Here is a 25166-nt window from a genome sequence, read left to right as displayed (position 1 = left end):
AGGAAACAGTAAAAAGTCAACCTATGGAATAGGGGGAAATATTTGTAAAGCATATATCTAATAATATAGTAGTCTCTAAATATGTAAGGAATTCCTACAACTCAATAGCATAAATAGATAAAAGAATAAATAGCCTGATTAAAAATGGGCTAAGGACTTGAATAGATATTACCTCAAAGAAGACATGCAAATGGCAAATTGGTATATGAAAAAATGCTTAGCTTCACAAATCATCAACGAAGGCAGATTAAAACCATACTGAGATACCAACTCACACCTATCAGGATGGCTATTATCAAAAAAACAAAGACAACAAATTTTAGTGAGGATGTGGCAAAATTAGAACTCTTGTACACTATTGGTGGGAATGTGAAACCATGAAGCTGATATTGAAAATAATACGGAGGTTCCTCAAAAAATTAAAAATAAAACTATCCTGTGAGCTGGTAATTTCACTTTTGGATATTTATCTAAAAAAAATTGAAATCAGAATCTTGAAAAGATATTAGCACTTCCATATTTATTGCAAAACTTCACAATAGTGAAGTTGTGAAATCTAATTAAATACCCAATGACAGAGTAATGGATTATGTAAATGTGGTTTATACATACAATGGAATACTATTCAGCCTTAAGAAACAAATTCTACAATGTGAAACAATATGAATAAACCTTGATGGCATCATACAAAGTGAAATAAGCTAGTCACAGAAAGGCAAGTACTGAATGTTCTCATTTATGTGAGCTATCTCAAATAGCCCAGTTCATAGCCCAGTAGCATGGAATGGTGGTTTCCAGGGACTAGGGGGAGAGAAATGAGGAGTTACTAATCAGGGGCATAAAGTTTCAGTTGAGCAAGATGAATAGATTGTAGGAATCTGTTATACCTGTAGTCAACAGTAATGAACACTTAAAAAAATTTGTTAAGAGAGTAGATCACATGTTGAGTGTTCTTACCACAATAAAATAAAATTTAAAAAATAACCTCTAAAAATTTGCAACAGAAACTTTTTGTCCTTTTTATAAAACTGAAGGACACTTAGCAGGGACAGATTTATTTATTTATTTATTTATTTATTTATTTATTTATTTAATTAATTTATTTTTTGCCCAGTCTATTTAGGCTCTGTCACAGTGACTCATCTGTCCTATTGAGCTATTTATTTTTTATATAAATTATATGTTTTCCTAAGCTGAATTTAAAGTAGCTATATATATTATATAAACATTTAATTCACTTATAATATTAAAATCAGTAGAAAAAGCAGTGATTAAAAATTGCTGCTAAGCGATCTGTAATTCTTAATACAAGTTCCAAGTACATAAAAGCCTTCAGGATACTGTGTAAAGTAGAAGGAAAAAAAGATGATCATTTCCATTTTTCCAAAAAGAGATCTATCTTATTTTTTCTTAGAGGACACATTCCTTCTTCTCCTTCTCCTTCTTGTCATTTACCCATTGATTGTGGTAGGCAGAATAATGGCCTCACATAGATGTCCATGCCTAATTCTCGGAACTTATGAATATGTTCTGCTACGTGGTGTATTAGTTTGCTAGGGCTGACATAACAGATTACCCCAAACTGGATGGCTTAAAACAACAGAAATTTATTGTTTCACAGCTCTAGAGACCAGATGTTCTTGTGAAGGTGTCAGCAGGGGGCCATGTTTCATTTGAAATCGATAGAAAAGAATTCATCATTTCCTCTTCCAGCTTCTGGTGTTTGCTGGCATTACTTAGTGTTCTTTGGCTTACAGATGCATCACTCCAATCTCTGCCTACATCATCACGTGGCAATTTTCCCCACTATGTGTCTATCTCCTTTTATTTATAAGAACACCAGTCATTTTGGATTAAGAGCCCACAGTAAGTAGTCCAGTATGAACTCATTTTAAGTAATTTGCAACAACCATATTTCCAAATAAGGTCACATTGTGAAATATTGGGAGTTGAAACCTCAACACATCTTTTGGGAGACACAATTCAGCTCACAATATTTAGCAGGGATAATTAAGGCAAAGGTTGCTAACCAAATGATTTTGAGATAGGGAGATTATTCTGGACTTTTCAAGAGGGTTCAGTGTAATCAGAAGCAACCTTAGAAGTGAAAGAGGAAAACAGAGTCAGAGTGATATATTATGAGAAAGACTAAACCTGCCATTGCTGACTTTGAAGATTAAAGAGATGAGTGATCTTAAGAACCTAGAAAATGCAAGAGAATGTGTTCTCCCCTCATGCTTCCAGAAAGGAATGCATACCTTGGTTTTAGACAAATGAGACTTAGTTTAGTTTCTGACCTCCAGAACTGTAAGGCAATAAATTTGTATTGTTTTAATAAGCCACTATATTTGTGATAGTTTGTTGCAATAGTAATAGGAAACTAACAAAATGACTCTTGCTAATAAGGCATATAGAGAGACAGTGAGGAGCTGGGTTAGACCATTTTCTTTTCCAATATGACCATCTTTGGATGCTTAGCACTCTAGTTTCTTTCGGAATCTCTTTTATTTCCACTCTTAACATATTAACCTTAAACCTGTTTTTTTTTAATTATTTATTTATTCAAGAGAGATAGAAAGAGAGAGGCAGAGACATAGGCAGAGGGAGAAGCAGGCTCCCAGGGGGATCTGGATCCCAGGACCCCAGGATCATGATCTGAGCCAAAGGCAGGTGTGCAACCACTGAGTCACCCAGGCGTCCCTAACTATAAACCTGTTGACTCACAAGGATGTAAGAAGATTTGAAGACCTTATATAGTTCAACCCACTGTTTCAAGCTTATATCCTTTTTCTATCATCCTTGAAATGTCATCATGTTTTGCCATGTGTGTACTATGTAAAATGAAATTCATCACCTCCCAAAGAATACATTTATTTAGACATGGATTTGTTTTGGCTGATTTACTTACCAGTATAGAGATACTTATAGCACCTTGGTCATCAATTTAAAAACATTTATTGAACACTCATCTAGAGCTAGGGTCTGGGCAGGATATAGAGTATGGGGTTGGTACCCAACACCCAAATCTTAGTTCCTGCCCTTGCACTTTTAGCATAATGAATGACTCTGAACTTCAGTAGCTAAGATTTTTTTTGCATTAAGTTCTCTAATAGAATACATTAGAAGTAAAGACTTAGGAATAATCAATTATGTTTAATATATGAAGGTCAACAGATGAACACGAAAGCAAGTAATATAATGTGGCTGGTAATGGTGAGAGTGGAAGAATTTAAGAATGTAACTATGTTGAGTTAGATCATGGAACAATCTTGATATGCCATCAGAAGCTGTTAAATAGGAAGTAATACATCAGATTTATATTTGAGAAAACTTGTGGTAGTGTTGAGAATGGAAAGAAAAACAATGGAAGCAGACTGACAATTTAAGAGGCTCTTGCAATAGTTCAGATATTTATAATCCCTAGAATATCTGATATCTCTCAAAACCCTCTGGCTTATTATCTAGATAGATTAAGGAATTCATCCCTTCTTGTGGTTAATCTTTAGATCTCGTCTGAAACACCAGGAAACAAGTTCCTAAAGCTTCAGCAAACAAGTATTTTGCTGGCACCTTAAATATTTTTATATTTTGTTGTGGGCACCTGATTTTTCTGGTTTTATTTGGGTGGCCTAAATATTAACTACCTGGGAATCAGTAAATCCTCCAATCTTCTTACCCACCTACATTAAAAATACAACCTTTTACTCCCTGACTATGTAGTCGTGCTGAAGATTCTTGGTGACTTCCTTCTTACCACTTCTTGTTTTAATTTACTTTTTCCACTCAATAGTTGATCACCACTTTATATCTCACCACCTGTATTCTTCTTTTCTTACCTCCACTTCATTAATCTAAAACAAAATTCAACCTTCTTTCAGTTCCTCTAAAGAAAGTACCATACACAGTAGACTTTACTAAGGGTAGGTGTAGAAAAGGGTGATAATTTCAGAGAATAGTTACAATGTTGACCTTTTATCCCTCCTCCTCCTCCTCCTCCTCCTCCTCCTCCTCCTCCTCCTCCTCCTCCTCCTCCTCCTCCTCCTTCTTCTTCTTCTTCTTCTTCTTCTTCTTCTTCTTCTTCTTCTTCTTCTTCTTCAGCTCTATTATTCTGAGAAAGCAGTTAAGATTAAGAAATCCTTCATCCTTTGTCCTCTGGGTAAAGGCTAATGGCAAAGGACCACCCTGCCCTCATATCCTCTGATCGAAGACTGATTTCCATCCTTTCTCAGGACTCCCTTCAGACTAGTAAATGACTCTTGTTTGCCAATGGCTAGGCCATAAAACTTCAGGCCCTGTTTCTTTTCTTCGAGAAATTTCTCATTATGATATCCTCTCTGCAATAGCCTGAATAAAATATGTCTTTAACTATCCAGGATATTTTGTCTTTCTCATCAGCAAACAGTTTAAATGTAAATATAATGTCCATTTTTCCTAAGTCTTTTACAGTGTCCCTTGTAGGTATATTATTCCCAACTTTCTGCCATCTTGTGAAACCCTTTTTCTGTTTTTTCATCTGTGATTTCCTTGTTGGGTTCTTCATCTCTTTTCTGTCTAGAATGCCAGAGCAAAATAAAACCAAATACCTTTCATTTTCTCATAGTCTTTTATTTCCTTTTTTAAGTACTTTCCTTGCATACAGCCCTCCAGGGCCTCCCTATTCTCACACAAATGGCCTTCTAAGATGCTTTCATAAACTGAAACAATTCTTTCCTGAAATATATTCTATATCTCTTAATATACGATTTTAGCTCTCATTAAAAAGATGGAAGGCCAGTAATTCCAAATTCCTAAAGACTAGATTGACACCAACAAATAACATATGAAAATAATGACTATAATAATTTTAATCAAAAATATTTAAATATTTACCATTTATCTCATTTAGCAACATTTACAAAAACTTGTAGATTTTTTTCTCCATTGAGGGCGGCCCGGGTGGCTCAGTGGTTTAGTGCCACCTTCAGTCCAGGGCCTGGTCCTGGAGACCTAGGATCGAGTCCCACTTGGGCTCCCTGCATGGAGTCTGCTTCTCCCTCTGTCTGTGTCTCTGCCTCTCTGTGTGTGTGTGTGTGTGTCTCTCATGAATAAATGAATAAAATCTTTTTTTTTAAATATTTTTCTCCATTGATCTATCTGAGAAATTATGTTTCTTGCTCTTAATTTCATATAGTAAATTGGGCTAGTATAAGACCAATGATGCAGTAGTTGTTAACTCATTAAACTTTTTGACTTCCATTTCATCCCTATTGAATATGTGTAAGAAAATGGCAAGGAAAACATACTCCACTGAAAGAGGATGAACTCACTGACCACTAATAATGCATGAATACATTTGTTTGGAAATTTGATATTTTTGAGCTAAGGGAAGGTTTAGTCTTAGTGTATGTTTTATTAATATTAATCAGAAGGATATCTATTGTTTTGTGTTAGGGATCTCTCTGTCATCTATCAAGTTTAGGAGTAAAAATAGAAAGGGTTAACTCACTGAATTCTGGAAGGTGTTGGCTATCATGAAGAATATTTCCAGAAGAACTTATTTTGCAAAGGGTTAATTTTCTTATAACCACAAACCTGAGTTAAATCCATATTACACTTGGGAGTCAATCTCATGGAGCAAAGCATTCACCTAATTGCCAACCAGAGGACCTTATCCTAGTGTTAGTGATAATGAGAAAATGCATTTGTGGTTAGAGTAAGCTTAATTAGGAGAAGAGCTGCTTGTGATATTAACTTCATTTTAGGGGGAGGTCAGGGAGTTTTCAAAGGATTTTTTTTAATGAAGAAAAGATGAAAAGATGAGATAATGCCGAAATGGATTTGAATTATAAATAAAAGAGCCTGTATTGAGTTTTCAACTTCATGGATACTACATGTGATATGGCTGTCGTCAGTGTAAAGAAAGAAAATATCTGTGAAGTCATGTTTTCTGACATCTTCATTTGGTGTTTCCACTTCTTGGAGGAAGGTCGAGGGGCTTTGAAATGGTAAGGTACATTCTTATAGTGGCTCTTACAAATTACTGGTTTGGGTTACAGTCAACAGTAATAAGCTTGATGCCTTGATTATTTTCTAGCCCTTTGCAAGAGCTAAGAGGAGTGCATCTACGTAATGGGGATAGAATAATAGAACCAAGAGGCAGTGTGATAAGCAATCAAAACTTAACTATATATATGTAAATTTGAAAACATATTTTTAACTTTTTTCTGATGGTCTGCTATTAGTTTTCTTCTACTGAAACTAAAAAAAGGAAAACAGAAATAGTAGAAACGCTCCTATGCTTCTTAGAATGAGTGGAGGGAACAAGGAGTTGCAGGAATTCTTTCTAAGAAAGAATTTCTCTTCAAAATATAAGGCAAAATCATTTTCTGAAAGATGTGGGGAACAAGAGCAATCTATAAAGAATGTAGGAGTGAATACTTCTTTTGCACTTTTAATAATTTTTTCTATCTCAATATTTCTCAATAATAAAACATCACAATATGCCAAGGCAGAACATGATATCATGTAGTTCATTCAAGTCCTTCAACAAATGGGGAGATTTAAAATAACTCTTGTGGGGAGAGCAGAAAGAGAGAGATTTAAAAAAATAATTAAACAAAGTAGGAAGAGAAGAGAAAGTAAAGAGAGAGAGAGAGAAAAAAATTATGACTAAAAAAATCACAAATATATTCAGGCAATGTTGATTGGTCCAATATGAACTACAAATTTGAAGGACAAACTCATGTCATGGTCCAAGTTTTTTTCTTGTTCATGTGAATTCTACACCAAATGTCATGAATATTTATTTTACATCTGTAGAGCATCTCTCACCAGGCTATTTTCCTAAGACTTCTATCCAAGGACTTTATAACACTTAAAACAAAAGAAAATGGCATGGGATAGAGATAGGAACCTATAAAAATAGGATGGATTTCATACATATTTCATGGAGAATGATTTCCTAAAAACACAAACTTAGAGCTTTTGACCTAAGTCTGCAATATATGCAGGGAGCCCAGTAAATATAAATTAATATAAAGTTTTAGCTGATCTTATTGTTTAAGAAAGTATTGGTCAAATTTAGATACACATACAGTGCCAGTCTATTCTTGAAAGCCAAATATTTTATGAACATATAAAATAAAGATGAAGAGAAATGAAGGCAATATAAAGTATAATTTTTAAGGAAGTAGATAGTTTATATTACTGGGGGGGGGGGAGGCAGTATGTCCATGGAAAATAGGCTAATGTCAGAGTAAATAAAGATAACTCAGTTTTAGAGCAGATATTGATAAATCCTTACAATAGAAAAGAATACTAGAGTATGCAATAGGAGCACAATTTTATCCCTTTGAAGTATTATGCTGCTTTCCACAAACCAGTAACTCAGGTAGAATATATTTCAGGGGTTTATACATTAAATGGATTGCAATTATAAGTACATTGTTAGAGGGTAAGCTTGAATCACTAATAGACATGGTGTACCATTCTCATGGGGCTCTGTGCTCATTGGGGGATCTCCTTGGAGATTCTCTCCCTCTGCCTCTCCTCCAACGTGTATGCATACACTCTCTCTTTCTCTCTAAAACAAAGAAATCTTCAAAAAAATTTAAAAAATAAAAATTTATATTATATATAGGTAAAGACTCAAATTTATCAAGCATTTATTAGATAAATAAAAATAACAAAAATGAAAGAGTATAACCTTTTCCCCCAGACTTGCCACACACACAAAAAAAATTGTTGAAATTTAAAGTAAGCAGAAACCTTTAATTAACCTCCCCTCCTTTTTTTTTTTTTTTTTAAATTTGACCTCCCTAACCTTAGTCACTCATTCCTTGAGCATGGTGTTTTCAAAACTATAGTCAACAAAACTAGCCACAGGATATTCCTGTGTTATGACCATGGGAAGTAGATTTCAAATATGACCTCAGTGATTCTCACTTCTTGGCATTCACGGCCTTCAGTATGGATCCATGATAACAGTCAAGGGAAATTAGGATGTGTATACAAGATGCTGGTAGTTGGGCAGATACTAATGGGGGTCAGTGGAAATCTCTGATTGCCTTAATTTCCTTAGTGAAGTATATAGAAAGTGCTACAATTGGTTGAGAGTGAAGATTTATTGAATGACTGAAAAGAGAGAAGTTGTGAAATAGCCATTAGGAGTGGGAGACTACATAGATCAGACAGAAATAGTATGATTGAGCGGCAGCAAGAGTCCATAGGGGTGGGAATTATATACCTGAGTCTGGGGATTAGGAGAGAAGTTGGGGCAGATACATAAATTTGGGGATTAAGAACCCATATGATGAGAAGTGAAGTCAGGGAAGAATGTGGAGTAAAGAGTGCCAGGAATTTGTTTCTTCACCTAGAAAACAATTGTACTGACACAAACTGAAGTGCATGTTTTGGAAGTCTATTAGAGAGTCTATTTGCACACTGCACCACCTAGTGGAAAGCTTGGCTGATGAGTTGTTAATATTTTGCCCATTTCAGCTTTCCGTGTCCTAGTGACTACCTAACCCTCTACCCCATCGCATGGCAGGCAGCTGTGGAAATGGCAATCCATATTTCTAGCTTGGGTTGCTGGAGCCAGGGTGGGCAATAAGGACCTTGTATTTCAAATATTGGGACTCTGTGTTCGCATATTGTTATTCCTGATCATTTTGGTGCAAAAGGTAAGTCACAATTGTTTTAATCTCTACTGGCTTAAGCAGTTTACAGGATACTTAAAAGGACAATACCTGGTTGTCTTTTGGATATTCAAAAATAGCCACTCATACAGGGGATTTAGTAGGCCACTGGGCATGCCCAGGGAAAGATTCTGGCTCAGAAAAGACCTGAGAAGACCTTAAACTTTTACTTGTGTTTGTGAAAGGAAGGCTTAACATTGCTAAAATGTCAATGCTCTAAAAAAAATGATCCACAGATTTAATACAATCTGTATCAAAATCCTAACAGTTTCTTTTGCAGAAGTGGTAAAGCCAGTTCCCAATTCGTAAGGAATTTCAAGGGGCCCCAAATAGCCAAAACAATCTTGAAAAAGAATAATGTTGGAGTACTCACATCACGTATCTTCACTTTGAGACTTACAGCAAAGCTATAGTAATTAAAATACTGTGGTACTGGCATATGGACAGACTCACAAAAAAACAACTTTTGCACATCAAAGGGTATTATCAAGATGGCAAAAAGCCTACTGAATGGAGGAAAGCCTACTGAATGGAGGAAAATATTTGCAAATCATATATATTTGCAAATCACTTGTTTAAGACTCAACAACAACAAAACATAAACAAGCCGATTTAAAACATGGACAAAAAAACAAGAACTTTTGTTTGCCCCATGTTGGGGCACCTCTGTGGCACAGTCGGTTGAGTGTCCAACTCTTGGTTTCAGCTCAGGTTATGATCTCCAGGTCATGAGATGGAGCCCTGTGTCAAGCTCAGTGCAGATTCTGCTTGGGATTCACTCTCTCTCTCTCTTTCTACCCCTGCCACCAGCCCCCTTGCTCATGCTCTCTCTAAAAATAAAATCTTTTAAAAGTGGACAGAGTTCTTGAATAGACATTTCATATATATATATATAAATGGCCACTAACCATAAGAAAAGATGCTTGAAATCATTTGTCAGTAGGGAAATGAATATCAAAAGCATGATAAAATACCACTTCATACCTTCTGCATGGCTATAATCTGAAAAACAGCAAATAACAACTGTTGGCAAAGATGTGCAGAAATTGGAACCCTTTGTATCAAATGGTAGGAATATAAAAATGGTGAGCTGCTGTGGAAAACAGGTTGGTGGTTTTTCAAATGATTAAACATAAAACTAATGTATGACTCAGAAGTTTCACTCTTAGGTGTATATCCAGAAGAACCGAATGCAGAGAAATAAACAGATATTTGTACACTAATGTTTAGCCAAAAAGATAGAAACAACCCAAGTGTCCATCAACAGATGAATAAACAATATATTATATCCATACAATGAAATATTATTCAGCCACAAAAGGGAATGAAATTTTGATATATGGAACGACATGGATGGACTTTGAAAATACTATGCTTTAGAAAAAATAAGCCAGATGCAGAGGGACAAATACTGTACAGTTTCACTTATATGAGGTACTTAGAAAATGTAAGTTAATAAAAAGTAGAATAGAGATTATTAAAATTGGAGAGATGGGGAAGGGAGAATTATTAATGGATACAGAGTGTTTTTGGGAATGCTGAAAAGTTCTGATCATGTATAGTGGTGATGGTTATACAACATTGTGAATGTATTTATGTGATACCAAACTGTGCTCTTCTGGTTACAATTATTAATATTATGCTATGTATATTTTACTACAATAAAACTTTTTGAAAAAAGAATCCATCTGAAGTTTGCATTCATGAATTTAAACTGAGTCCAGTCAGTACAGTTGAGTATTTTTCTTTAGCATTGCCAGGGTAATTGATATGCCAATGAATAATTGAAATAATTAATAGGAGCCACTCATGTAGTGATATTGAATAAGAAGAAATAGTGGAAACTTGTATTCTGTAACCAGTATAATAAATAAATACATAAAGGGTAAAGTGCTTATCTCTTCAGCTTTATGATGGCCTAAACCTTCCATTATTTAGGTGTGAGTAAAGCAAGAAAAAATTGGTGGTGGTAAAAAGTGTGGAACATCCTTGATTTTTTTCCTGTGACTATGTGAATCATTTTATTTTTCTGTTCATAGACATCCTGTGATGCACATATTGATTTGAAATCCCTTGTATGCAATCTTCTGGCAGCTTATTGGGAACTGCTTCTTTATATAAGATACTTCCCTGGAGAACAGAGTAGACACCCAAAATAGAATTTCCCAAAGACCTGGAGATATATGGAATTAGACTTGTTTTTGTGTTAGTGAGGGAGTAGGTAGGAACAAATTAGACTATTAGAATTCTTTTTCTTAAAAAAAAAAAAAGAATTCTTTTTCTTACATTAGAGTTTGGCAAACTAAGGCCTACAAATGAAATCCAACTATTTTTGTATGGCCATGAGTTTAAATTCATTTGCATTTTTAAATATTTGGAAAAGAAAAAAATCAAAATATGAACATCATTTTGTGCAAAATTATATGAAATTCAAATCTCAGTTTACATAAGTAAAAGTTTTATTGGAACACAGTCATGCTCATTTGTTTACAAATTGTCTGTGGCTGCCTTTATGTTGGGTTGGCTGAGTTGACTAGCTGCAATAGAAACCATTAATTAATCTCGAGCCCTTTACAAAAAAGGCTTGTTGACCCTTGATCTGTGTGATCAGGAAAATAATACATCCCATCCTCATTCCCCCCTTTTGTTCTCTGACTTTTATAATGAGAATTTTTCACAAATTAGTCTTGTAAGGAAAGCTGTGGATTGGTATTATAAATCACTGAGCAATTCAATTTCCTTTCAATGCACCAACTTTCCTATTCTTTCTAATGTATAATTCTAATATCTGACATCCTTAGTGCACTTTCATAACCTTCCTTCTATTTGAATTATATGAACAATAGCCAAATAACATTCACATTAAAACTATGAGACATATTTTAACATTTAATATTTATTGAGAGTTTATCTTCCTCCATAAGAGTAATATTCTAGGTTTGTGGTTCTAGTTTCAGATAATTCAACAATAAAAACCAAGAATGCAGGTGTTTTCCTTCTTTCTGACCTGTGAATTTCAGAAGCCTTGTACTTCATGGTAGCAAAAGGCTGCAGCAGCTCCAAATGTCATGCTCTTATATGACAATAAACAAATGTAGGAATGAAAAACCTAAATGTGAGACAGGAAGCCATCAAAATCCTTGAGGAGAACACAAGCAGCAACCTCTTTGAACCCATTGATCATAGCAACTTCTTACTAGACACATCTCCAGAGGCAAGGGAAATGAGCAAAAATAAACTATTTTTTAAAACTATTTTTTAAACTATTTATATCAAGATAAAAAGTTTTTGCATAGCAAAGTAAACAATCAACAAAACTAATAGGCAACCTTTGGAGTGGGAAAAGATATTTGCAAATGATGTATCTAATAAAGGTTTAGTATCCAAAATCCATAAAGAATTTATCAAATTCAGTACCTCAAAACCAAATAATCCAGTTAAGAAATGGGCGGAAGGCATTAATAGATGTTTTTCTTTTTTTTCAGTAGTTTAAAATTCAAGTTCAATTAATTAACATAAAGTGTATTATTAGTTTCAGAGGTGAGTTCAGTGATTCATCAGTCTTATGTAATACCCAGTGCTCATTACATCACGTGCCCTCCTTAATGTCCATCACCATCATTTTTCCAAAGAGGACATCCAATCCAGATGGCTAGCAGACACATAAAAAATAAAAAGATGCTCAACATCACTTATCATCAGGGTAATACAAATCAAAACTACAATGAGATATCACCATACCTCTGTCAGAATGGCTAAAATTAAAACACAAGAGACAACAGATGTTGACGAGGATCCAGAAAAAGGGTAGCAAAATACTGATTTATAAGGGATACATGCACCTTGATGCTTATAGCAATATTAACAATTGCCAAACTATGGTAAGAGCCCAAGTATTCATTGGTTGATAGATCCAGCGCTTTCTACACTCGATATGTCTTCTAAGCACAACATCTCCAAAGACCAGATGGATTTCACAGATATCTACAGAACTTTACATCCAAACGCAACTGAATACACATTCTTCTCAAGTGCACATGGAACTTTCTCCAGAATAGACCACATACTGGGTCACAAATCAGGTCTGAACCAATACCAAAAGATTGGGATCGCCCCCTGCATATTCTCAGACCATAATGCCTTGAAATTAGAACTAAATCACAACAAAAAGTTTGGAAGGACCTCAAACACGTGGAGGTTAAGGACCATCCTGCTAAAAGATGAAAGGGTCAACCAGGAAATTAAGGAAGAATTAAAAAGATTCATGGAAACCAATGAAGATACAACCATTCAAAATCTTTAGGATACAGCAAAAGCAGTCCTGAGGGGGAAATACATCGCAATACAAGCAGCCATACAAAAACTGGAAAGAACTCAAATACAAAAGCTAACTAACCTTACACCTAAAGGAGCTAGAGAAAAAACAGCAAATAGATCCTACACCCAGCAGAAGAAGAGAATTATTAAAGATTCGAGCAGAACTCAACGAAATTGATACCAGAAGAACTGTGGAACAGATCAACAAAACCAGGAGTTGGTTCTTTGAAAGAATTAATAAGATAGATAAACCATTAGCCAGCCTTATTAAAAAGAAGAGAGAGAAGACTCAAATTAATAAAATCATGAATGAGAAAGGAGAGATCACTACCAACACCAAGGAAATACAAACGATTTTAAAAACATATTATGAGCAGCTATACACCAATAAATTAGGCAATCTAGGAGAAATGGATGAATTTCTGGAAAACCACAAACTACCAAAACTGGGACAGGAAGAAATAGAAAACCTGAACAGGCCAATAACCAGGGAGGAAATTGAAGCAGTCATCAAAAACCTCCCAAGACACAAAAGTCCAGGGCCAGTTGGCTTCCCTGGGGAATTCTATCAGTTGTTTAAAGAAGAAACCATACCTATTCTACTGTAGCTGTTCGGAAAGATAGAAAGAGATGGAATACTTCCAAATTCATTCTATGAGGCCAGCATCACCTTAATTCCAAAACCAAAGACCCCACCAAAAAGAAGAATTACAGACTAATATCCCTGATGAACATGGATGCAAAAATTCTCAACAAGATACTGGCCAATAGGATCCAACAGTACATTAAGAAGATTATTCACCATGACGAAGTGGGATTTATCCCCAGGATGCAAGGCTGGTTCAACACTCATAAAACAATCAATGTGATTCATCATATCAGCAAGAGAAAAACCAAGAACCATATGATCCTCTCAATAGATGCAGAGAAAGCATTTGACAAAATACAGCATGCGTTCCTGATCAAAACTCTTCAGAGTGTAGGAATAGAGGGAACAGTCCTCAACATCTTAAAAGCCATCTACGAAAAGCCCACAGCAAATATCATTCTCAATGGGGAAGCGTGGGAGCCTTTCCCCTAAGATCAGGAACCAGACAGGGGTGTCCACTCTCACCACTGCTATTCAGCATAGTACTAGAAGTCCTAACCTCAGCAATCAGACAACAAAAAGAAATAAAAGACATTCAAATTGGCAAAGAAGAAGTCAAACTCTCCCTCTTCGCAGATGACATGATACTCTACGTAGAAAACCCAAAAGACTCCACCCCAAGATTGCTAGAACTCATACAGCAATTTGGCAGTGTGGCAGGATACAAAATCAATGCCCAGAATTCAGTGGCATTTCTATACACTAATAATGAGACTGAAGAAAGAGAAATCAAGGAGTCAATCCCATTTACAATTGCACCCAAAAGCATAAGATACCTAGGAATAAACCTAACCAAAGAGGTAAAAGATCTATACCCTAAAAACTACAGAACACTTCTGAAAGAAATTGAGGAAGACACAAAGAGATGGAAAAATATTCCATGTTCATGGATTGGAAGAGTTAATATTGTGAAAATGTCAATGTTACCCAGGGCAATTTACACGTTCAATGCAATCCCTATCAAAATACCATGGACTTTCTTCAGAGAGTTGAAACAAATTATTTTAAGATTTGTGTGGAATCAGAAAAGACCCTGAATAGCCAGGGGAATACTGAAAAACAAAAACCATAGCTGGCGGCATCGCAATGCCAGATTTCAGGCTGTACTAAAAAGCTGTGGTCATCAAGACAGTGTAGTACTGGCATAAAAACAGACACATAGATCAGTGGAACAGAATAGAGAATCCAGAAGTGGACCCTCAACTTTATGGTCAACTAATATTCGACAAAGGAGGAAAGACTATCTATCCATTGGCAGAAAGACAGTCTCTTCAATAAATGGTGCTGGGAAAACTGGACATCCACATGCAGAAGAATGAAACTAGACCACTCTCTTGCATCATACACAAAGATAAACTCAAAATGGATGAAAGATCTAAATGTGAGACAAGATTCCATCAAAATCCTAGAGGAGAACACAGGGAACACCCTTTTTGAACTCGGCCACAGTAACTTCTTGCAAGATACATCCACAAATGCAAGAGAAACAAAAGCAAAAATGAACTATTGGGACTTCATGAAGATAAGAAGCTTCTGCACAGCAAAAGATACAGTCAACAAAACTAAAAGACAACCTACAGAATGGGAGAAGATATTTGCAAATGACATATCAGATAAAGGGCTAGTTTCCAAGATCTATAAAGAACTTATTAAACTCAACAGCAAAGAAACAAACAATCCAATCATGAAATGGGCAAAAGACATGAACAGAAATCTCACAGAGAAAGACGTAGACATGGCCAACATGCACATGAGAAAATGCTCTGCATCACTTGCCATCAGGGAAATACGAATCAAAACCACAATGAGATACCACCTCACACCAGTGAGGATGGGGAAAATTAACAAGGCAGGAAACCACAAATGTTGGAGAGGATGTGGAGAAAGGGGAACCCTCCTGCACTGTTGGTGGGAATGTGAACTGGTGCAGCCACTCTGGAAAACTGTGTGGAGGTTCCTCAAAGAGTTAAAAGTAGACCTGCCCTACGACCCAGCAATTGCACTGCTGGGGATTTACCCCAAAGATACAGATGCAAGGAAACACTGGGACACCTGCACCCCGATGTTTCTAGCAGCAATGTCCACAATAGCCAAACTGTGGAAGGAGCCTCGGTGTCCATCGGAAGATGAATGGATAAAGAAGATGTGGTTTATGTGTACAATGGAATATTAGCCATTAGGAAGGAAAATACCCACCATTTGCTTCGACATGGATGCAACTAGAGGGTATTATGCTGAGTGAAATAAGTCAATTGGAGAAGGACAAACATTATATGTTCTCATTCATTTGGGGAATATAAATAATAGTTAAAGGGAATAGAAGGGAAGGGAGAAGTAGTGTGTGGGAAATATCAGAAAGGGAGACAGAACATGAGAGACTCCTAACTCTGGTAAACGAACTAGGGGCAGTGGAAGGGGAGGTAGGCGGGGGTGGGGGTGACTGGGTGACAGGCATTGAGGGGGGCACTTGATGGGATGAGCACTGGGTGTTATTCTATATGTTGGCAAATTCAACACCAATAAAAAATAAATTTGTAAAAAGAAAGGAAGGCACTTGTAATGAGCACTGGGTATTATATGTAAGTGATGAATTACTGAATTCTACTCCTGAAGCCGATATTATACTATTATGTTAACTGGAATTTAAATAAAAACTTGAAGTTACCAAAAAAAAAAAAAAGATACATAGTTAGGGATTTGGCAGCAATGCTGGAGTTTTAACTATTCTTAATAGTTGTGGGAACTTGAGCAAGTTGCTTAATAATCTTGATTTATTCATTTAATAAATGGATATAATACAAGTACCTACTATGAGGTTTTGAAGCTTAGTTGAAATGATATTACAGTGCATGGGTGACGGTTGGTTGGCTAACATCAAACCTCGTTCCCACTCCCTTCCCCCTTACCTTTTTCTTTGTCTACTTTAGAAGCTGGAGCAGCTAACACTCTTTTCCATCCTTCTTTTCAGCTCTGGTTGATTATGTAATTTTGTTTGGGAGATGAAACCTAAGTAGTTTTTCAGGGGTATTTCTATAAAAGGTTTGGTTTTTATACAGAAACAGAGAGATTGTTCATGCTTTCCATTTTTATTGACTTAAAAATAAATTCATTCATGTATTTAACATATATCTGTTGAGTGCCTACTATGAGACAGACACTATTCTAGGTACAGGGGACATATCAGTGAATAAAACATATAAAAAGCCCTTATCTCATGGAACTTTCTGGGGAGAGAGAGACCTTAAAAAATAGATATATAGCCTCTGAGAAGATGGTAAATGCTATATGAAATAAGGTAATAGCATTGAGCTGCGAGGTCAGTGGGTACAAACATTAAGTGGGTAGAAACATCAAGATAGGTTTTGCTGAGTCACTTTCAAGCAGAAATCTGAAAAAAAGTAAGGGCATGAACAATGTGGGTAACTAAGGAAAGAGTATTCCAGCTGAAGAAGCAGCCGGGGCAGAGACCCTGGCATAAGGGAACATGCCAAATAAAGAGGTCGGTACAATGGAAATGAGTGAGGGGAAGAGAAGTGAGGGATGAAATTAGGGATAGCTGTGTGAACTAAGCCCTCTTGCCAGCACGAGAGAACAGCTGATTGAATCATACACACACCTGCTCAGACCTTGTTGCACAGTTGAACTATTGCTAGAAGCCATCTGACTCAAGACTTCTTATTATGTGAAAGAAATAATTCTACATTTGTTTAAGCCAAGGGATGTGTTTTTCTGTAACTTGTGGACAAAATTATTACTAATTAACTGAAGTTCTTAGTTTAATGGCTGGCTGGCATATGCAAGTGCCCAAAGCATGTTGGCAAATACAGTTATGTGTATGTGTCTCAAGACCAGACAATCTCATATAGTTAGAGGTAAGTGAATCTTTAAAAATAACAGTGACAAAAGTTCCAGTAGACACAGTAAACAGAAAATTAAATGGGGTATTTTAGGAGCTTATGATTTCTCTATTACTGTGATAATCTGTGAGATATTTTACAAGTGCACAAAGAATTGAGTCAGCTGTGCCCTGTGCCATAACACGTAAACAAAAATTTAAAAAAGATGGCACCAGTGGTGTTACTATAATTTGTTCAAGCTCTTTAAAACCTTTTTTAAATCTCACTACTAGTCATTCAGAACTTTATAATTTAGCTGACTAGATTTTGAGTGTGATTTTATCTTACTGTATTATCCACTATCCATTAAATCCTGGCACAAACATGAGCCAGGACTTTGGTCTTTTGTGTGTCCCATAGACTGAAATAAAGCTACTTCCCAGTAGTTTTCTTTATGGATAAAGTTTTGTTCCTTCTGTTTCTGCCAATAAGAGAATTTGCTGGAGAAGTTCAGCTAAGTTGGGTAATCACATTGCAAGTATATTGCAGAAAGAATTCTGTTCGATAAAACCTGAAATAAATAAATTTTTAGTACTTTTAGCTTTAAAATCTATGAATTAGGGGCACCTGTGTAGCTCAGTGGTTGAGTGTCTGCCTTTGGCTCAGGTTATGATCCCAGGGTCCCAGGATCGAGTCTCACATCAGGCTTTCTGCAGGGAGTCTGCTTCTCCCTCTGCCTATGTCTCTGCCTCTCTCTGTGTGTCTCTCATGAATAAATAAAATCTTAAAAAAAAATCTATGAATCAGGGCACTGAGGAGGGCATTTGATGAGAGGAGCACTGGGTGTTATACTATTTGTTGCCAAATTGAATTTAAATAAAATATTAAAACATACAGTCTATGAATTAAAGTAGGAATACCATTTCAGCCAAATTGTTATATATAGCATTGCTTTAAACCTTTTTATGGTGACCTTTGATTAGTAAGCTAAAGATACAAATTGATATAGTTTTATGTGTATACATTGTAGCAATATATTGAAAGCTCAACAATGCATTTTTGATACTATCTGTAATTCTCATGAGTGTATCTGTTTCATAACTTTTTATCTAGCCACAGTTAACTGTCATTATCAAATGACCATCTTTATAAATAAAACTAAACCCGGTATAAAGGTTAAAACACTATATAGGAATGGACAACTGGAACATCCAAGAACTTTTAGAGAAAAAGATGAGGTACTAAACCCAAAAGATAAATGATCTCAAATGACTGTCATCTTCTCATACTACATTTTCTATGGAGGATTAGAAATCCAGATGTTAAGTGTTCCAGATAACTCAGCATAATACCGTTTTGTCCATTCAAGTTTTTGCTAAGTTAATAGAATACATTGTGTTTTCCCATAGATATTAAGATGACAGGTTTCCTGACATTTTGTTTATGACAATCTTAATTTTGCTAAAAATCTTTCATAGTAAAAGTATTTCATGAGATATATCAAGCTATGATATTTATAATTGTAGCATAGTTTAATGGCCTTGTGAATATATGAGATGATTTCATGAAATCAGTATACTAAAGGGAAAATGAAGAAGAAAAAATATCTTTAGTTTTTTAAACTATCTTTTGTACCGAGATTAACACGTAATTTTATAGATTGATTTAGAAAGGAATGAAATTAAATATGCTGTAATTGCTCTTTATTGATGTGAATTTGATATATTGGACCAATTAAGGACTCTTTTCTATACAATATTCTTCTTATTTTTGTGCAGAGGGCTCTGAATGAGCAGGTAAGGATGACTTGAATTTGACTGAAAGTGTTCTGGCATAGGCCCTAGTTTTAAAGTGTCAACATAAGTTCATAAATTATATCATATTGCAGGTACATTTCTGAAACCTGTTCTTAAACAGGTTGCTTGGTAGCTTGTTTTTAGATTAAGTGAATAGGCAATTTTATAAGGAACTATTTCTGGAAATACCAACTCAGCATAACTAAGAAAAACAGAAATTTCATTGGTAATTGGAATAACTTTTAAATGCATAATGTTGCTCTCTTATGTGAAAAGCGGATAGTAAAGTAGAAAAAAGGAGATTATTGGAGTCTTCCATTTGAACCTTATAATTTGATTTATTTTTCTGAACATAGTAATTAGCTTAAAAAGCAAAATTATTATTAAATTTTAAAAATGAACTATTTTGGTAAATGTTTAATAAATTTTAAAAAGGTTTTGTAGAAATTTAATATCCATGAATAAGGAGATAATATGGCTCTTCTCTACTCTACTCCCCCATCCTCCAACAATTAGGGAGCCATGATATCAAGAAAGGTCACACAGTAATTGTCTACTACGGTCTTATTCTACACTACTTGGAATAGTACATATTACGTATTCTGAGTAGTATAGGTAAGTTGTTTAGTTTACTATATAGGAAATAATGTAGAAAAAGAAAAAAATACCACCTAAGAAGTCATTTTCATTATTCTTGTGTATATGGGAGGATGAGTGGTTCAAGGGTCTCCTAAACATAGCTCTGGTCTACTATCTCCAAGTTCATCAACATTTCATGGCTAGCTGTTGACTGTTATATAAGTGCAAAGACTTCAACTTATATATTATGGCCCCAAACTTTCCATTCTAATCTTCTTCATTCTCCACACCCCTCCTTTGTATTCTTCTACTGTCATCTAATGAAATTGCACTACTCAATTTCTAAACCATGCCTTATGGTCTGCTATAAAGAAATTGCATATGCTATTTCCTTTACCTAGGAATAGTTGTACCTGTTTAACAAAATTCTACTCATTTTCTAGGCCTATTTCAAATGTCCTCTTTTATGAAATTATTCCTGATTCTGCCAACCAGAGGAAATCTCTCTCTTTTAGAGTCCCATAGAATTGATAGTACTAATCTTATTCTATCTTACAGTATAGGCATATGTGCATTTGTCTCATTTCCCCTTTCCACTCTGCTGGTATTTCCTTGAGGTAAGACTTTGTTATTTTTCCTCTTTGTATTCTCTGTAGCACCAAGATGTTAAACGAATTGGATCTTATTGAACAGAAGATTTAAGATAATGAGCTTCTTCCTTTACTTCAGTTTCTACAGATTAGCTTTCCATAATATAAAATGAAAGATCAACTATTTAGAGGTGATTCAAGTCTGAGTAGTTTGGAAACAAATGATCACATCTTTGGTTTATCATAGTCTTCCAGAATAATGATTTAAAATTTAGATTTGTTTGGTTGTGTAAATAAGATGAAGTCAATGTAAATGAGACAATGGTTAAGATGTAAACATTTATTGGAACTGAATGTATTTAATTTGATCTAAAAAATAACCACTTATGCAAATGCACAGTTCTAAGTATGGAGGATAAGAAATAACCTTTTGGCAACAGAAAACTAAAATAATAGTATTGTTCATAATGCAATCAAAATGTAGTTCTTAGCTCTTGATTCTGTGTACTGCATACCTTAAAAAGAAAATAATACTTTTACCACACAAAAAAATAGGGTAGCTTTTCTTACTATCTCTATTTCAATTCATGTCTGAAACAAAAATCTACTTTAAAACAAATTGACTTTGGGACACCTGGGTTGCTCAGCAGTTGAGTGCCTGCCTTCGGCCCAGGGCATGATTCTGGAGTCCTGGAATCGAGTCCCACATTGGGCTCCCTGCTTGGAGCCTGCTTCTCCCTCTGCCTATGTATCTGCCTCTCTCTATGGGTCTCTCTTGAATAAATAAATAAAATCTTAAAAAAACTTATCAGTCTTGTCTGGTTTCTTTAGTATTTTTCCTTTTAACTAAATTCCTTCTCTGCCGTACTTCTTCGGAGGATTTATGATGTTAGAGGCAGCCTGGTTTTGAGTCTTCTATCTGTGTACTAGTTCCAGTTCACCTCACCCACCTTGTTCAGTGTTTCAAGTTCCTGGTTATATAGGAGAGGAAAGGACTTCTTCCCCAACAGTCAGTTTTTAAAGTCACAGTATTATCACACAGAACATATCTAATATCAGTTTCTGACACATTTCTTTTACAAAATTAATACCAAAGTTCCAACTGAGTCACCCATCCAGGTAGCTTCACCAAAATAAAAGCAACTATAGTGACACGAGTTATATTTCATCCTTCACCTTTGGAAAGTAACCGAAGTCATATATTCTTTCCCATCATCTACCAGCATCCATCAAATCTTCCTGTGACTCTTGATAACAGGTGCTTTTTTCCCCAGAAATTAAAATTTCTTAGAAATGAGATGAGGATTTTAAGATCTAGAGTCATACACTTTTTTCTCTTTCCTCAGTTGGGCCTAAGAATTCACCCTATCTCTGTCTCCTTTTCTTGTCACACCACATATACCCTCAACGGATTTCTTGCATAAGTTCTCCAGAATAGATTTTTAGGGGTTAGGTATTTTTTCTTTGCTTGCTTATATTTTGGATTTTCTTCTGTAGCCTAACCTGACTGTAATCTTTCCATAGTGTCTACGGAGAGATTTGCTCAGTTTGGTCAAACAGGTTGTACAACTCCAACTGAGCTTTTCTGTCATATCGCCCCCCACGGCCCCCACGGCCCCACCCACCTCAGTTCTAGGTGGCTCCTTTAACAGGTATGCTCAGAGTTTTTTCTTTTTAGATTTTTATTTATTTATTCACGAGAATACATAGAGAGGAGAGAGAGAGAGGCAGAGACACAGGCAGAGGGAGAAGCAGGCTCCATGCAGGGAGCCTGACATGGGATTCGATCCCAGGTCTCCAGGATCACACCCTGGACTAAAAGCAGTGCTAAACCAGTGAGCCACTGGGGCTGCCCAGGTATGCTTAGATTTGAAAATGACTCTGTTTCCTGAGCCAAGTAAACCTTTTGCCTAGATTAGATCCTGAATTTTGCTCTGAGAAGATTATGAATAAATTATTCTCGTTATATGTGAGAAGAACTGAGTATATTGTCAAGATAATAGCAACTTAGAAGTTACTTCTACACGTAGATTTCTTGAATCTAAAAGCAAATAATGTATACTTCCTATTAGGTGTTTTGTTTTTATTTTTTGCTTCCTATGAAATTTTAAAAATGCTAATTAAAGTTAAAAATATCATTGATATAATGGAAGGCCATTTTCAAACCAAATTTATAAATAAATTAACTTCTTGACCTTGAAATAGCTCATTTTTCTCACTATTCACATTTGGTTTTGCTGTACCATATAATAATAATTCTATTGTTCAAATTTCAGATAGACTACAGCTACTATCTTTCTAAGATTTCTTTTTTTTTTTTGATTAGAGGATAGATTAAAAAGAATAAAAATAAATAAGTTTCTAGCAGCTGTGGCCAATTATAGAGGATACCATTCACTATTGATGGAATTCTTTGGTTCTTCAGATAACTCTGTGTTTATCTGAAGATACTATATGCTGAAACTGATGAAGTTATTGTCTGACTAGATAATACTATGCATTGATAAAGATGACTGATTATGCAAACTGAGGAATGCAGTTCCATAATATCCAAAACCAAAGATGATATAAATGGCTTTTAAATGTGTGCTATTTAACTGTAATTTACTTTGAATTTTTAATGACAATAGAAGAAATGTCTTTACTGTAGTTTTGTCTCTAATTTGTGCTTTTAATCAACACTATAGCGAAGATTTGAATTACAGTTTCAGAATTAGTATATTGAAAATGACACTAGAAATTGGAGAACCAAGGTGACTTCATAGAAATTAAAATTTTTCTACGTATATTTTGCAAACATTAGCTCTATAAGAAAATTGTGGAAAAAGAGAAGTCATGAGCAAACATATGTGGAGGAAAATGCACACATTGTATTGATCTTATGTGTGAATTAGAATATTATAGGCTACGTCATGACCTGTAATAAAGAAAACTGTTTTAACTTTGTTCAGTATAACTTCAAATTTATTTGACCAAGGAACACTTTTTATGTATAATAGGAAGTAAAATCCTGTGAAAACTTTAATTCTGCATAAAAAACCTGGGGGAATATTTCTCCAATACTTAGAAAAGCAAGAGTTTCAATTCTTTGCAAGTCTGATAAAAGATATAATAGACATTGTCATCTTTGCCTGACTTTAGCCTATTCATTTAGCAAACATATCACTTTTTCACTGAAATACAATAAAACCCATGCTTGAAAATTAGTCATAGGCAATCACACATATAAAAGACATTTTATTTAGCTTTCTAAATGATTTATTAAGGAATGCAAATATTTAAAAGGGTAAATAGAAAGCTAATATAGAACCATGAGATAGACAACATCATTAATATGTCAGGCTATAAACAATACACATAGTATATGCCTAATGTATTTATCTATACAATTTTTCTTTTCAATGATATTTTGCTGTAGAAACCAAAGTATAGAGAACTATATATTTTTCATGTATCTTTTCCTTCTGATGATGTGATGGATTTTAAATATAAAGACTCAGATATTTTTTTTAAATCTTTTTTTATTTTTATTTTTTAATTTATGATAGTCACACACAGAGAGAGAGAGAGGCAGAGACATAGGCAGAGGGAGAAGCAGGCTCCATGCACCGGGAGCCCGACGTGGGATTCGATCCTGGGTCTCCAGGATCGCGCCCTGGGCCAAAGGCAGGTGCCAAACTGCTGCGCCACCCAGGGATCCCAAGACTCAGATATTTTAATCTGAAGCATAACTCCCTTCTTTTCAAAATTTTGTTTCTACTCTGAAAAGCATAGTTAAAGAAACAGAAACCACAGAGATGTGTGTGTATGTGTATACACACGTGTATGTATAATACATGCACATGATAGCAAAGTCATATAGAAAACGTTAGAGAAAAGCAAATAGATTTTTGACTCATTCTTTCCCTTTACCAGAGACAAACTTTTAGGTTTATATCTTTATCAAGCTAAAGAATTTACTTGTACTGATAACCTTCTAAGTTTTTTAAAGCACAAATAGAAAAATTTAGTTAAGGTACTAATTCTTTAGCTCTTTATTAAAGTACGTTTTAAATGCTGTAGTACAGAAAAATGAAAACACCTCAGAATGCACTGCTTCCAAAACTTTTTGTGTGTTCCTTGTTCATTTATCTTTACTCTTAGATGACTAAGCAGCTTAAGACACAGTGTTGTGCCTGTCAACCTCTACTTTTTAAATTACTCAACGGTGAAACAAGTGAAATGCAAGGATTAATTTTCTTTCTGTGGTTCCAATTCCGTGACCTATAGGCTTCCCAAACTAGAATATTCTTGTCATAAAAGTCATTTGGATTCTCTTTTTTACATTCCATTAGTTGTTTAAATTTTTCCACATTTTGATTAGTTTCATATTTATACCGTAACTTTCTTATATAGTTATCTGGAACATGAAGTTATCTTTTAAAAAATTGGGTTAAAATACACATAGCATAAAATTTATCATTGTGATCATTTTTAAGTGTGCAATTCAGTGGTGTTAAGTGCATTTACACTGTTGTGCAGCCATCATCACCATCCATCCACACAACTCTTCTCATCTTGTAAAACTTAAAACTCCCTGAATTAAACAATAGCTTCCCCTCCAGCTCTTGGCAACCACCATTTTACTTCCTATCTCTATGAATTTGACTACTGTAGGTACCTCATATAAGTGGAATCATACAAATTATCTTTCTTTCTCTTGTGCTGGTTATTATTTTAACCAA

The 25166-nt window shown here is 35.1% G+C and overlaps 1 protein-coding gene across 38 annotated transcripts in view; it reads left to right on the top strand.

Annotated features, from left to right (window-relative positions):
• The window catches only part of STPG2 (sperm tail PG-rich repeat containing 2), a 533064-nt gene that overhangs the window by 274407 nt on the left and 233491 nt on the right, over window positions 1-25166 (top strand). For 2 of the 38 annotated variants that reach the window (XR_007407754.1, XR_003126948.3), the window contains exon 12: window positions 21967-22094. The exons of the other annotated variants lie outside the window; for them this stretch is intronic. The gene's annotated coding sequence lies outside the window, so the exon portion shown is untranslated. The remainder of the gene's footprint in view (window positions 1-21966; window positions 22095-25166) is intronic. 38 annotated transcript variants of the gene reach the window in all.

The sequence above is a fragment of the Canis lupus genome, chromosome 32 (assembly GCF_003254725.2).
Source record: "Canis lupus dingo isolate Sandy chromosome 32, ASM325472v2, whole genome shotgun sequence".
NCBI classification, from domain to species: Eukaryota; Metazoa; Chordata; class Mammalia; order Carnivora; family Canidae; genus Canis; species Canis lupus.
This window is presented reverse-complemented; position numbering and strand designations above follow the sequence as displayed.